Source organism: Athene noctua, chromosome 16, assembly GCF_965140245.1.
Source record: "Athene noctua chromosome 16, bAthNoc1.hap1.1, whole genome shotgun sequence".
NCBI lineage: Eukaryota > Metazoa > Chordata > Aves > Strigiformes > Strigidae > Athene > Athene noctua.
The window spans coordinates 1,705,603-1,719,326 of record NC_134052.1 but is presented as its reverse complement, the minus strand read 5'-3'; the positions used below and the strand labels follow the sequence as shown (position 1 = coordinate 1,719,326).

General features: G+C 37.2%; 1 protein-coding gene across 2 annotated transcripts in view; it reads left to right on the top strand.

The window, feature by feature from the left end:
- ITCH (itchy E3 ubiquitin protein ligase) overlaps positions 1-13,724 on the top strand; it is a 63,333-nt gene that overhangs the window by 11,329 nt on the left and 38,280 nt on the right. The window contains exon 2 of one of the 2 annotated variants that reach the window (XM_074919988.1): positions 5,958-6,062. The exons of the other annotated variant lie outside the window; for it this stretch is intronic. The gene's annotated coding sequence lies outside the window, so the exon portion shown is untranslated. The remainder of the gene's footprint in view (positions 1-5,957; positions 6,063-13,724) is intronic. 2 annotated transcript variants of the gene reach the window in all.

Below are 13,724 nucleotides of genomic sequence, written 5' to 3'. Positions count from 1 at the left end.
ATTTCGCCTTCATAAATCCATGCTTACTAATGCAAAACACCTTCTTGTCCATAATATGTTTGGAAATAGCTCCTCTGAGAATTTGGTCCCCGACCTTCTCTGGAATTGAGTTGAGACTGACTAGCCTGTAGTTTCTTGGATAATCCTTGTCCTTTTGAAGAAAGGAGTGACATTTGCTTTTTTCAGTATCTGGGAATGTGAAGAGTCACTTAGAGGTGTTGAGTGACCTTTTCACTTCTATGTGGCACAGCATGGGCTTCACTGAGCTCAAAATTGACTTCAGAGATTTATCAGAAATTTTAGTTTTGGCAAATGATTTTTCTCCAGCGTATAGAATGAATGGGAAAAGAAACTTCAGTTTTTCAGCATCTCTGTAGATACTTAATACCTCTTGAAATGCATCCACCTTGTGAAAACAAACATCTGTGTTTATACAGGTAGTGGTACTCAGTTACTGGGCTTTCTTCCACTTGAAACAAGCAGTTCTGTGGTCCAGCTCATTGCTTAGGCCTCAGAGAAACACAATCCATTACCCTCTTTGAAGACACAAATACTTTGTGTTTTGTGACAGAGCTTTCTTTTTTACCTACAGCATTAATCATTCAAGTTAAATAGATACATACTTTAAATGCAATCTTAATCTAGTTGACTGGAAAGATCCTTATTATTTACTTAGTTTTAACTGCTGTGGTCGTGCTTTTCCAGTAGTTTTGCAGAAACAGTTTTCTAGCTGAGATTTTGTGCAGAAGAGAAAAAACAGGTCTATCCCAGTGATGGAGAGTGGGAAACTCTGGGGTTTGCTTTTTATATTTTTATAAAGGAAAATGTTCCGTAAAAGAATCTAATCTGAAACTGTCAAAACAGAGTGAAAAGTAGAAGTCTTGAAATAAAGTGACTAAGCATATTCATGTATGAAAATACTTATATCCACATTGACCAAATTAAAGAAAAATTATGCAGAAGCGTGAGTTTAAGTCAGTAGACAATTTAAATTTATGGAGGTTTTCATATGGCCAGAATGCATACCAGAGAGGAACAGGTGATGCAGAAACAGGGAATGCATCTGCATTAGTGTTTTTGTTGTTCTAATTTGGACAAGGAGTGCACTTTGGAAATGAATTCCCTGATTGTTCTCACAGACTGCACTTTGACTTAAAAAATGAACTTGGATCAAGGAAGCTGATTTGCTTTTGATGAAACTAAACTGGAAGCTGCAGTGGGACTCTGAGATCAGAGTAGTGCTTTTCAGAAATAAAACTCCAGAAACATACGGTGTCGGTATTGGGTCTACAGACCTGTCTTAGTTCCTAGCTCCACTTCTGTTATATTGCACTGCTTGCTGATGTGGACATAGCTACAGCAAATCAGATTAAGGAAGGTATAGGGAGAGTTCAAAGACTGTCATCGCTGGAAAAAGGTTGTTGCCATTCTAAAAGATGCCATAACAAAAAAGAGACAGGTCGACTGCAGTATTTCTGAAAGGTATGTGCAAGGAGTTTTGAGAAAGATTGGAGTCCAGGAGGTGAAAAATGGTAAGAAATAAGGAATCTGTTTTGGCAGGTATTTCCCTCAGTGAGGCTTAGAAGCCATAAGGCAACACAATAAGATAGTACAAGCTAAAAGGGAATAGCCCTGTTTTAAATACAACTTTTAGAAAGGAATTATTTTAATTTTCCTTGAATGTGTACAATATGAACTAGTGTGGAAAATGAAGAAGCAATAAAAGTCTTTAAGAACAAAAAAGAAACCTAGCTTGAGAAAAAGGGAAGCATTTATATGTATTTTTATTAATGAAAGGTACAGGGAAACACACATCCTAAGGTGTTAAAAGAATAGCTATTACATTCACTAAACCCAGAATTATTTTTGGAAAACAGTGAGGTGGAGAATGCTTCAGAAGAAGTTAGTTCAGTAGTTCAGTCTTTCAACTGAGAGCTGTATGAAGTGAACGTATAAACATCTACTGGAAAAATTATTACACTTCTGAGAATTAAATAGTGTAACAAAATAAATCTTGTAATATAAAATTTATTTTGGAACTATTAGATTGCCCTCTGGTTTTAGTAAAGCAGTTTGATTTACAGTTTGCATGAAGTCTTGAAAGAAGTAAATTATCTTGACTGTGAGAAATCTCTTATGAAAGCCGTCTTGTAACTGAACTTGATTCAAAGGTGATTGCTTAGGGTAGAAGAGGCAGTTGTCTTTGGGGTTCACCTGTTTCATTTTATTCACTCTATTTTTCCATCTTATTGCAAACATGAAGCGACTTAGAAGTTCTAAGGAATGCAGCTTTAGGTAACTTCATATTTTAACTTTCATGTTAAATATGTTTGTTTCTCTTGATACCTCTTTGTAGCAGTATGGCAGGATTTGTGAAAGGCCTGAAATGCTAGGAATGTGAGGCGTTTGTGCACCTTAGGAAAATAGGAGATGCATTTGTGTAAAACCAGAGAGATGCTCACTTTGTTGTCAGTGTATCTGGAAAGTTGATGAGATACCTTTACTACAACTTGTTTCTTGCTACTAGTTTAGTGTACTGAACACTTTTATGAGACACTGAGCTCACTGAGCTGCTTGGTGTAACTTTGAAGTTGGCCCTGTTTTGGGAGAGTGCTGGACAGGATGACTGACCTCCAGGGGTCCTTTCTAGCCTAAATTATTGTGTGGTTCTATACCAAAAAAAAATGGGGAGGAAATTAAAAAGTAATTCATAGAAGCGTGTTCTCATTTTAAGATACTCTTCTTTCCTCATACGCTCTTTCAGTAGCACATTTTCATTTATGTTATTTTCGGATCACTTTTAGATATTTTTTGTTAAATGCACAGTATAGGGGAGAACAAAAATATACATAGGAAGGTTCTGAGAGACAGGATAACGTGTAAGTGCTGCTTGACAGTTGTTTAGACTGTGTTCAGGGAAGTCTGAGAGTATAACTGAGTGTTTATTTTTTTTCCCCATCCTGTGTGAAATTTTTCACAAGGCTTTGTACTATGACTTCAAATTCAGTGACTGTTTTGTGTATTTTGTCTCCCTTGCCTTAATTTTTTGGGCACTTCATAACAGGCAAAATTTTGGTATTTATAGTGTATTTTTTATATTTCAAGTTTTGCTTATGTGTTTGTGAAATAACTTTTAATCCTTTAATATCTTTGTTTTAAATATGGAAATGTTACTTGTTTTTTCCCTACCTATTTCTAGTAACTTCTTGCATTTCAGGAAAACTGTTAAAAATGAAAAAAGATGGGTAAAAGGGAGATGATTTGAAATATCTCTTCCAAGCAGTTATCAGTTAATAGATTACAAGTAAGGAAATTGCTTAAAGGGAAAAAACCTTGCAATTTTGACAATATTTTTACTCTGGGAGATGACATTAACATTATTTCATTGCCCTAATTAAAAAATAATTGAATAACATGACTAAGTAGCTTACGGCTTGTGGATTTGTGTGACCACCTCTTCTCACTACTGTGTCACATAGCTAAAGTAGTGAGAAGCAGAGGCCTCCAGATCACTTCTTCCCTTCCTCTTCCCATAGTAACAGGCAGGAAGAGACTTTGGGTAAAGTTCTTCAGAAGATTTCCTTGTCACACTTTCATAGTAAGATCTAAAATAACCTGTTGCTAACACCACCATTAATATTTGACTGAGATGCTCAAGACTTGGATTTTTGCTTTGTAGGAACCTCTCAGACTCAGAGCCAGCTGAAGCATAAACGTAGCTGCTAAATGAGATTTTATAGGGCAGATAACAAAAAATATTGCTTCGTTTGGTAACTCTGTTTTGTAACTATCTTCAGGTTCTCTTCAGGGCTTTATTGTGCTCCAAGTTGTCCTTTGTGATAAAATTTGAGTAGTGTTGAGAAACAATCTTGAAATTACAAACCAAATGCATGTATTTCTGCGGTTAGGCCACAGTGTTGCTTAGGTAAATGGTAACCAAGGCTGCACGCTGTAGAACACTGTGTTTAGGAAACAGCTGCAATTCAAAGAAAGCACTAAATGCTTTGGGATACCTGGTCAGTTTACTGTTGGTGCACAGTTTTAACAATGACTGCTTGTAGCTTTGTGGCCACACTATCTGCTTCTCCCTTGAGAAAATTCTCTTCCAAGGTTACCACTGGAAAGCGTTGTTCATATGTTCTGGGTACTTTTTTTTACAAACCTGGAAATGTAACAATGTTTTTTAAAAGTGAAATACAAAGGGTTTTTTTTCCTGTTAGGGCTCTGTCATTACCCATTGATTACAGTGCTTCAGCCTTTGTCACTGTCTTTTCCTCTCTGAGGAAGGATGTCCATGAAGTTATAGTACAGATTATTTTTTTTTTTAACTTGTATTTCCACAAAGTTCCATATAGGACATGGTTCACACTGGAAGGAAGTGGAAGAGTTAAGAGGGAAAGCTCTAATTAATTTCTACAAGATGTAAGAGTTCTAATCGCTAGAGCTGGATGTTTTTTTGTTAGAGATCTATAATAAGTCTAACAGTCCTAATAACAGGAATTGTGTAAGATCAGAGGAACTCGGGTATTTGGAGGTGCTAAAAGGATATCTCCCTATGAAAGAAGAATATTGCTCATTCTTAGAAGTTGGTTCGCTATACAGTTCTGGAACCTTCACCTCTTCAGGGCATAAACTCTCTGATCATACTACTGTCAGCTGGTAGGTTTCAGACTGTGAGTTTAATTTGTACTTTGGATGGTATAAACTTCCTTTAAACCATCCTAAAAGAAAAGTGTTGTGGCTGTAATGTGATGATCACAGTAGACCTGTGTGTTGGGTTAACCATGGCTGGCTGCCAGGTGCCCACCAAGCCCTTTCTCACTCTCCCTCTTCAGCAGGAGACAGGAGAAAATAAGATTGAAAAAGCTCATTAGTCAAGATAAGGATGTGGAGGTCAGTCACCAGTTACCATTGAGTGCAAACCAGACTTAACTCAGGGAAGATTAAAAATAGAGTAGGATAGTAAGAAAAACAAAACTATAAACACCTTCTCCTCACTCCCCCCTTTTTTCCAGGCTCAACTTCAGTCCTTCATTCCCAACTCCTCTACCTCCTCCCTGCCCTGAGTGGCACAGGGGGGTAGGGGATGGATGTTGCAGGTAGTTCGTAACACTTTGTATCTGCCAGTCTTTTGTCCTCACACTTTACCCTTGCTCCATTATGGGGTCCCTCCCATAGGATACAGTCCTTCACAAACTTCTCCAATGTGGGCCCTTCCTATGGGCTGCAGTTCTTCAAGAATTGCTCCAGTGCAGCTCCCTTTCCGTGGGGTGCAGTTCTTCAGGAACACATTCCTTCAGTGTGAGTCCCCCATGGGCCTCAGGTCCTGCCAGAAAACCTGCTCCCACATGGGCTGCAGCTCCTGCCAGGAGCCTGCTCTGGTGTGGGGACCTCCCTGGGCTGCAGGGGGGGCATCTGCTTGGGCGTTACCCTGCCTGGGTGCAGGGCACAACTGCCTCACCATGGGCTTCTCCACAGCTGCAGGGAATCTCTACTCTGGTGCCTGAAGCACCTCCTCCCCCGCCTTCACCGACCTTCAAGTTTGCAAAGTTGTTTCACATTTTCCCACTCCTCTCGCACACAGCTGCTGCACAGTGTTTTATACATTTTCCTAAACATGTTATCGCAGAGACGCTGCCTGCACTGCTGATGGGCTGAGCTTTGACCAGCAGTGGGGTCTGGTTTGGACCTGGATCTGTCCAACGCAGGCGCAACCCCTGATCTTTTCTCACAGTGGCCACCCCTGCAGCCCTTCTGCTACCAAAACCTAGACCTATAGAGTAAGATTCCAGAAGAGGGGGCCTATGAAAATAGTGTTGCCCATCATAAAATGGATAAAAGAACTTTCACTTTGAGTATTGTCAACCCATGATAACACCTGGGTACTTTCAGCCATAAAAGGAATTGGCTTGTGTATCAGGTTTCTTGAATGAAAAGCAATTTGTCTTGCTTTGCAGGTAGCAAGGTAACTGCTTACCTCCCAGTCCACAGATTGTAATATTGTTCTGGTTGTGCACTACCACTGAAAAATTTTCCTGACACCGCATCACAGAAGTGTTAAGGTGAGACACAGTTCTGAGCCAAAGCAGTATTGTGTTGAAGCTATATTATTACAAAAGATTTTTTTTTAAAGGAGTTTAAAAGACCAAAGTGACTTTCTAAAAGCAGTGGTTTATAAAATGCAGGAGTTAATCCAGTTGATGTCCAGTTAATATCAGTAAATCCAGCAGTTCAAAAATCTGTTCAAGTTTGTGGTAGTTATAGTGATGGCAGCTTCACTGTCTTCTCCGTCTTTCTAATACCAGTTTAATTCTTTCTACTGTGGGTTAACATGCACACCAAGTTTAATATATCTTGTTTTCCAACGGTGGTATTTAAGAACCAGCCATTCTAAGTATTGCTGTATTTCTAAGATTACATCAGTGAACCAGTTTTAGCTTAGTGGTTTGCATATATGAATTGTTGTCCTCTTTGAAATGGATTGTACCATAAGAAGGAAATGGCTGAAATAAAAATAGACTATCTCTTTGTTTTCACAAATGGTTTTAATTATCTTGTGCAGCTCTCTGCAGTGACTTTTCTTGCCAGGCTTTTTGGAATCAAGCGAAAGGCATATGATGTTCATGTATACTTTGTCTTTTTTTTGAGCATTTCTTAAAAGTTAGTAAAAGCTGTCCTTTTAGTTAGGAAGGAAATTCATTGGCAGGTTATCTGAGTTGGTGGATAAGTCTGTCCTTTTGTCCTGCCTGCCACAGTTTTAGTCTTAAGAACAGCTTGTGGTTGGGTAATTACTGATATACTACTAAAAGGGGGAAGAAACTGTCAAGTTACATGATTTTTTTTTTCTTTGAATTTTCTATATTTCGGTACTGTTTCTTTACGTGTCTTGTTTCCAATTCTTTTATTCAGTATCAAATACTATATGTATGTAGAGAATAGTAATATGAAACATTTCTGTTGAGGTGCAGGTTATACAGGGAGGCTTCTTGGTGCATAGAAAAGCTAATGAATGAATTCTCTATATTTTTGATGTAAGTCTTAAGTTTGGGAGGCCTGAAGACATAATTTAATTAGAATTGCAAGCAGTGTTGTTGGAAGCATTTTTCTCTACAGGTTGAAGTTGATGGACCAGTTTTTCTAATCTGCACAGTTTGCTTAAGGAACAAGAGAGATCCCTGGTATTGAGGTAAAAGTTGCAGTGTGAATACAACTGGGTGTCTGGCCACAACATTTCCAGAATTGTTCTTTTCTTGAGCAATCTCTTTGTTTTGATAGTCACATTAAATGTTCTGCAGCTTTTCTATCTTAGAAACTTAGGATTCAGAAGAGTTTCCCATGTTCAGCTCTCTTTTGAAGTGGTAGATACTCAGGAAAAACAAGGAATCGGTGCTGAGGATTAGTGTTGCATAAATAATTGTCGGAGTGTTTTTAAAAAAGGTGTTTAAGGCTTTTAGTCTGTAGTTCCTTAGTCTTTGCTACTGTAACTTTGAATCTGTTCATGATACAGAATAGAGCCATCTTTTGATCCTATTGGAGGATATCAATCAATATGTTGTCAGAATGATTATCATTCTTAATGTGTATGAGGTCGCAGGAAGTTAGTATAACAAAACTCAGAGACTTTACAGGGAAGGATATGGTATTTACTTTTAAAGTCTTAAATTAATTTTACCTACTCATTCTCTCAGACATTTCGTTTACTTTCTCACACTTGTGTACTCACAAGCACCAGGATGTTTCTGTGTGTTGAGGTGGTATAGCCGGTGTCTCATGTACAACATGAAGGATGGAACTAATGGTATCTGTCAGCTGTTTGTCACCAGAAGTAACCCAAAGCATGATAAAGAACTGCTTTATAGATTCATATTTTATATTCTTTGGGAGTCAAGAGTTGTTCTGCACTAGTCCTTTACTTTAGAATCTGGCTTATTTCAACCTCCATAAATCTTAAGTGAAGGCTGATGCTAGTTGTTTTTTTCCTTATTTGAAATGTCCGTATCTTTATAGATACACTATGTTTTCCTGTTGGGCTAACAGGAAAAGGAATGACATATGTGATGTGACATAACCCTCTCCTCTCTTTAAAGCACAGGCTCTTTTGCTGGCCATTCACCTGTGCCGTAGTCTTATCAGAGTGAAGGCATCCTGGCCTTGACACAAACACTCCTTAGTTTTACTGCTGCAAGGAGTGTCCTTTGTTATCAATAAAAGACATTTTTTTAACCTTTGTTTTGCTGTTTTTATTTATATGTGCACGTTTCCATTAGTTCATTGTTCATACCAATCTTAACAGCTTCACTACAATTCTCTGCAAGGTGTGTTTGCTTGTAGCAGAAAAACATCCAGTGGAAGGATTCAGGATTGTAGTTCTCCAGATTCAGATAATCTCACTCATAAAGTATAATTACAACTGTTCATTTAAGAGATGTGACTTCTGACTGATACACCACTGTACTTTGAAAGGGTGTAGAAATGATAGTCTTTAAGCAGGCATAACATGAAAATAATTCCTGTGTTGAGCCAAAAGTACAATGGATCATATATACTGTATACATGAATTAGGGGAAAATGTAAAATATACATTTTTAAGATAGCGTAATGGATGAAGTTTCTACTTCAGTGTCAAAGATTTCTCATTAGAAAGTCCATCGTAGGGAAGGGACAGAATTCAGGCACTTCTGTGTTTTGTGGCTTATGTATCTGGCTTTTCTCCCATTGCAGCCTCTGAAGGTCATGTCACTTGGGTTACTTCCCAAACTGATTACATTTTATTTCTCACAAATATATTTTTAGCTAGTATATTGAATTAGCTCGGGTGTTGTCTTCGAGTCTGCATCTCACTCATTCTTATTGGAACAGCTGCTCATATGTTGTTAGCTTTGTGAATAGTTAAACTGAGTATGTAGGCAGCAAAAGGGAGGTGTGCCTGTAGTAGGAACTGGTGTATCAGTGCTGGCTCTGATCTGGTGGGTACAGTTACTGGTAGCAGTGAAGGTAGAACACCAGCAGCTCGGTAATTCAGCCTGAAGTCTGTGTTTGGACCCACCATGCACTGTATTTCACATTTGTTCAAAAAACAATTTAGGCATCTGAATTTCAGATCTCAACAGATGTGTTATGGCAGAGACTACTTTGATTTGACTGCATTTTCAGTCAGTAGGTGTAGTGCTGCTCACATGTAGTAACAGCCAAGGGTGTTAAGCTGCATTCTGTTGTTAAAACCCTCTGTTTCCATTCCTTATATAAATATCCCTTGAAGCAAACCTCATAATTGCTTCCATTTACAAAGTATACTCAACACTCTTATAATCTGAGTCTATTCTTTTCTTCCTGGTTGATTACTCAGCAGTTTCTTTCTGTATGTCTTCTTGTTTGGGCAAAACTGACCATGTCCTTAAAACTTATTTTAGGGAGAAAAAAAATTATAAAAATGTAAAACAATACAACCAGCTTTGTCAAAGCACTTTTAAGTAAAAAGATGAAACTTGAACAGTTGAAGTAATTGCAGATTTGCTAAACAAGTAAGTTGCCAAACTACCTGTCTCTGCCTACGCTTACTGGATAATTATATCTAACATTTAAGAGAAAAGAACTTTTCCACAATATGCATGCCTTCAGTTAAAAAGAGGCTTCAGTCTTTTGGGTGAAGGAGAGGAAGCATTTGTATTTAATTTCTCACACACAAAAAAGTGCAGTACTGATGCAAACAGGTGACTTTGAACTTTCTCTGAAATATCTAGTCTAATTTCTTCTTAACTGTCTGTAACTCACATAGCTGTTGATAAATTATTGTAAAGGTGACATGTTGCATCTTGCATGCAGTTTTTTAAACAAAACTTTGTATACTTTATACTTTTTCCAAAAGTCTGTATTCCTGTGTTACACAGTGAGGTTTTCACAACTATTGTTACATTATTAGGTATGTTAAAGAAATTTTTTCATTATGCAAATTTTTTTCTGGATTTTTGAAACAGCAAATACCCTTTCAATTGGTACACCTGTAAAGAGCAGTTTAGCCTGTTCTTAAAATTAATTACTAAACATAAGGCATACAGCAGCCAACAATGTGCAATTATTTCAGTATTTTTTTAAATTATAAAGAGCATGTGCCAACATATTTTCAAAGCTATGCATGTATAATGTACGTCACAGGATTTAATTCTGACCTAGTTGTGTCTTCTGTTCTTTCAAATAAATATGAAACAGAACTACCTTCTTCAGTAGTTCAGCTCTTTAACAGGTGAAGCCCACTGCTGGGTAAAGTCACCTAAGTTACTTTGGTGTGACATTTGGAAGATCTCTCAAGCCTTTGATAGCATTTTTCTTCTATTTATACTCCCTGATTTTGTGGACAAGAAGATCCTTCCCACCTCTTCCTTACTTTGCTTTAACCAAGAAGCACTCAGAGCTCCTTTTCTCCCCGCTCTGTCTCATGTTTTCTTAGAAAAATAAATGAGGATCCTCCCTTTCTTCCTTTCTTTTTCTGAAAGTGTGTGTAACATCTGGGCTGTGCTCCTCTAGAATTTCTTTTTTCTTCCATACCACACTCAGAAAAAAAAAAATAAAAATCTGGTAATGAAGTTTGCTGTCTTGGATCAAAATGCCACTGAAGGTGATGCACTTTGGCCTAACACCATCAAGTTGTGCCATAGGAGAGGCTTCCGAGAAAGTGCTCTAGTTAGAGGTGGAATTCAAAGAACTGAATCCTGTAAGGATGTGTGGCCAAGTTTCCTACTGTGAAGCAGATTTATTTTAAACAATGTTTGTTCAAACCTGGCTGACTACAAACAATGACAGGTGCAGTTATGAAGTTGAGCATAATTTATCTAATAATCTACACATTATGGTAGCATGTTAAAAAAACAAACCAACCTACTTGGGAGTAGATGTGCAGCCACAGAAGAAATTCAGGCAAGCATTTGAATAGTTTATTTTTAATGATAAGAAGATATTCTGTATTATTATGTCTTTATATATGTCAAATACTTTATCTTATTAATTTCTAAGAAAATTATATTTATGTGATCATGATTAGAGTGTCTGTTACACTGCCCTGCTCTCTCTGTCACGGCTTTGAAACCTTTAAACTAATTTTCCTAAATTTCAAATTGTGAGGTTTTTTGGAAGTGGGTATTGGCATCTGAGGGAAAAAATGGCAATATAAGCTTAATGTAATTTAAAACAAGACAAAACCAGAACAAAAAACACCCCCAAACCAAACCAAATCCCTAAATATTTATGAGGATGTGTGTAACTTTCTACTGCAGAAATGTTTGGAATAACAGTTTGAACTCGTGGAAGTACTTGTTGCATTACATTGAAGCAGACATACGCAGTTTATAGGATTTCTCAAATTATATTTTTGTTTATAAAAAGATTATTTATAATGTAATTGGAAAGCAATCATTATACTCCTTTCCATTGGCAAGAGGTCCAAAGGTCTAGTACAGTTAATACTTGTGTTCACACATGATGGTCTGTTCATACCCAGTTGCTGACAGAACTGCTGGTCTTAAAGACATTTGATTTTCACAGAATCTTAAATATTGTTTCTATTGTAATAAAACTAAATGGAAATATTTTACTAATGATTGAGGAGTGTATGTTGTCTTATGTTGTGATTAAGCTTGTAAGTAGCCCTAGGCTGGTTTTAAGTTGAAATCATATGCAGTGTTGCCATTAAAAATAGCTGTTAATACAGTAGTTTCTTACCAAACAGATTTGTGTATGTATTTGTTATATAAACAGAGAATGTAAATGCTAAAAATTAAGGTTAAATATAGAAATCAGCTAGATGTAACTTGTGGGGTTATTGTCTTTTGCAAGCTCTTTGTGATTCTTCAAAGTGTAGTTCACTAATCATCACAGATTCTTATTTGACTAATCAATGTATTTTAGCCTTGTTTCCTAGGAAGGAAGTACATACAATGCCACCTTCCAGTCCTGTTCTGCTCGCTTTTTTTGTGTGTGTTGCACTACAGACTTTCTTAATAGCTGATCCATTCCAGTTAAAAATTCATGGAGATGGAGGTGTCAAAGTTGATTAAATTTATATGAATTATGAAAAATCTGGATGGGATTGTATACATATGTCATAGGGAAGAGTCTTAAAATAGTGCCCAGATGAAAGAAAAATGTGAGTTCAGTGATTATTCCTTGCTGGATGTCTGGCTTGGAACTTTGCTTGTTGAGTCTTTCAGCTGGCAGTTAAGGAGAGTGGAAGAGGCACTGGAGTCAAGGTATTTGAAAACATCAAAAGAGGAATAGGTCTATTGAAGTGCAGGACACAGGTAAATTGTTGTCTTCTGCTTCTTCCTTTGGAACTCTCCTTTTTCCTGACTGACTAATGGAGCTTGCTGTAAGGGAAGAGCCTCTCGATTTTTAGCAACCATGCAATAAAATAAGACTCCAGGTTTTTTGTTCAAAAATAATTAGAAACTTTATGGCAATTGAGAGAACTAATCAATGTGTAATGTAGTTTCTTTTTTTTTAAAATACTAGGAGGCAATAGATTATTCACATTTTAATTAAGCTAGTTAGTGAAAACTATGTCTCACTATGTATACACTTGGACACACGTGCTAACTGAAATGTTTGCAGGACAGTCATTTCAGATGTGATTAAGCTGCTAGAATTTTTACTGCATATTTTCAGTGAAAATGATCAAATTTTAATAAAAACATTTTAATGAGGGTATTTTTCATGCTTAGAAATTACAGTTAGCTTTAACATGTGCTTCTGAATGAGTGTTGTATGCCATATGTGCTTACTGTATGACTTCAGTTGAAAATTATCGCCTTCAGTAATTTGTATTATGTGCAGTGTCATTTCTCCAAGTGGAAAATAAAATCTCTTTTGTAAGTGCAGACTCTTTAGGCTGTCCAGTATGTCTGTACTGGTCTAGAAGTTATTCAGCAGCTTCCTTAAAGTGTAAAGGATACCTAGTGAGTTTGATACAACTAATCACAGGATCAGAATTAAGAATTGTCCTCTAAATCTTTTAAATTTAGACTACTTTTTAAATACTTATATAAAAGCTTTTTCACTCTAGCAGGATTTAGATTTGTGTGATTTGTGTCTGGAATCTAGTAATTAACAGTATATACTATTCAAGCGAGTCATTAGTACTTTTTTTGGTAGTGTCATATTCTCCAGTAGTTAACAGTCACATCAGCAAGCTGTAGGTTGCAAGAACCTCCCATTTTTCCACTTTCAAGATACCTGTGGAATTATCAGTGTCACACTATACAGATTTTTGCTTCAGATTGCAGTCTCTAAAAAGAAAGTTGTGTTACTCAGAAGAGGTCTCCTTTTACAAATTCTGTTTTGCATGGCATGCAGAGGATAAGACATGTGCTTGTTTAGACTGCCTGTGGTGTTATCAGTTGGTAAATTCATATATACATCTCTCTGTACTCAAGATACAGATTAGCAGCAGCTTAAGCTAACATGTTACTTTCCTTGTTGGAAATAGTGTGTGCAGAAAATGACCTGAGAGCTGGCACATGATCATTGATCTGCTTTGGGGTTCAGATTGTGTAGCTAACCAAAGATGTGCAGCAGTGGGCTGGGAGATGTGCGGGTGCTGATAAGCCAACCCCTTGGCTCCAGTACGTGAGCCTCACAACACGTGGGAGCCCAAAGGGAGATGTACAGGTGGATGCATGGTTTTGCAGTAGGTTGTGATCACAGAAGACAGTGAGGAAATGGCACAAAGGAGGGAA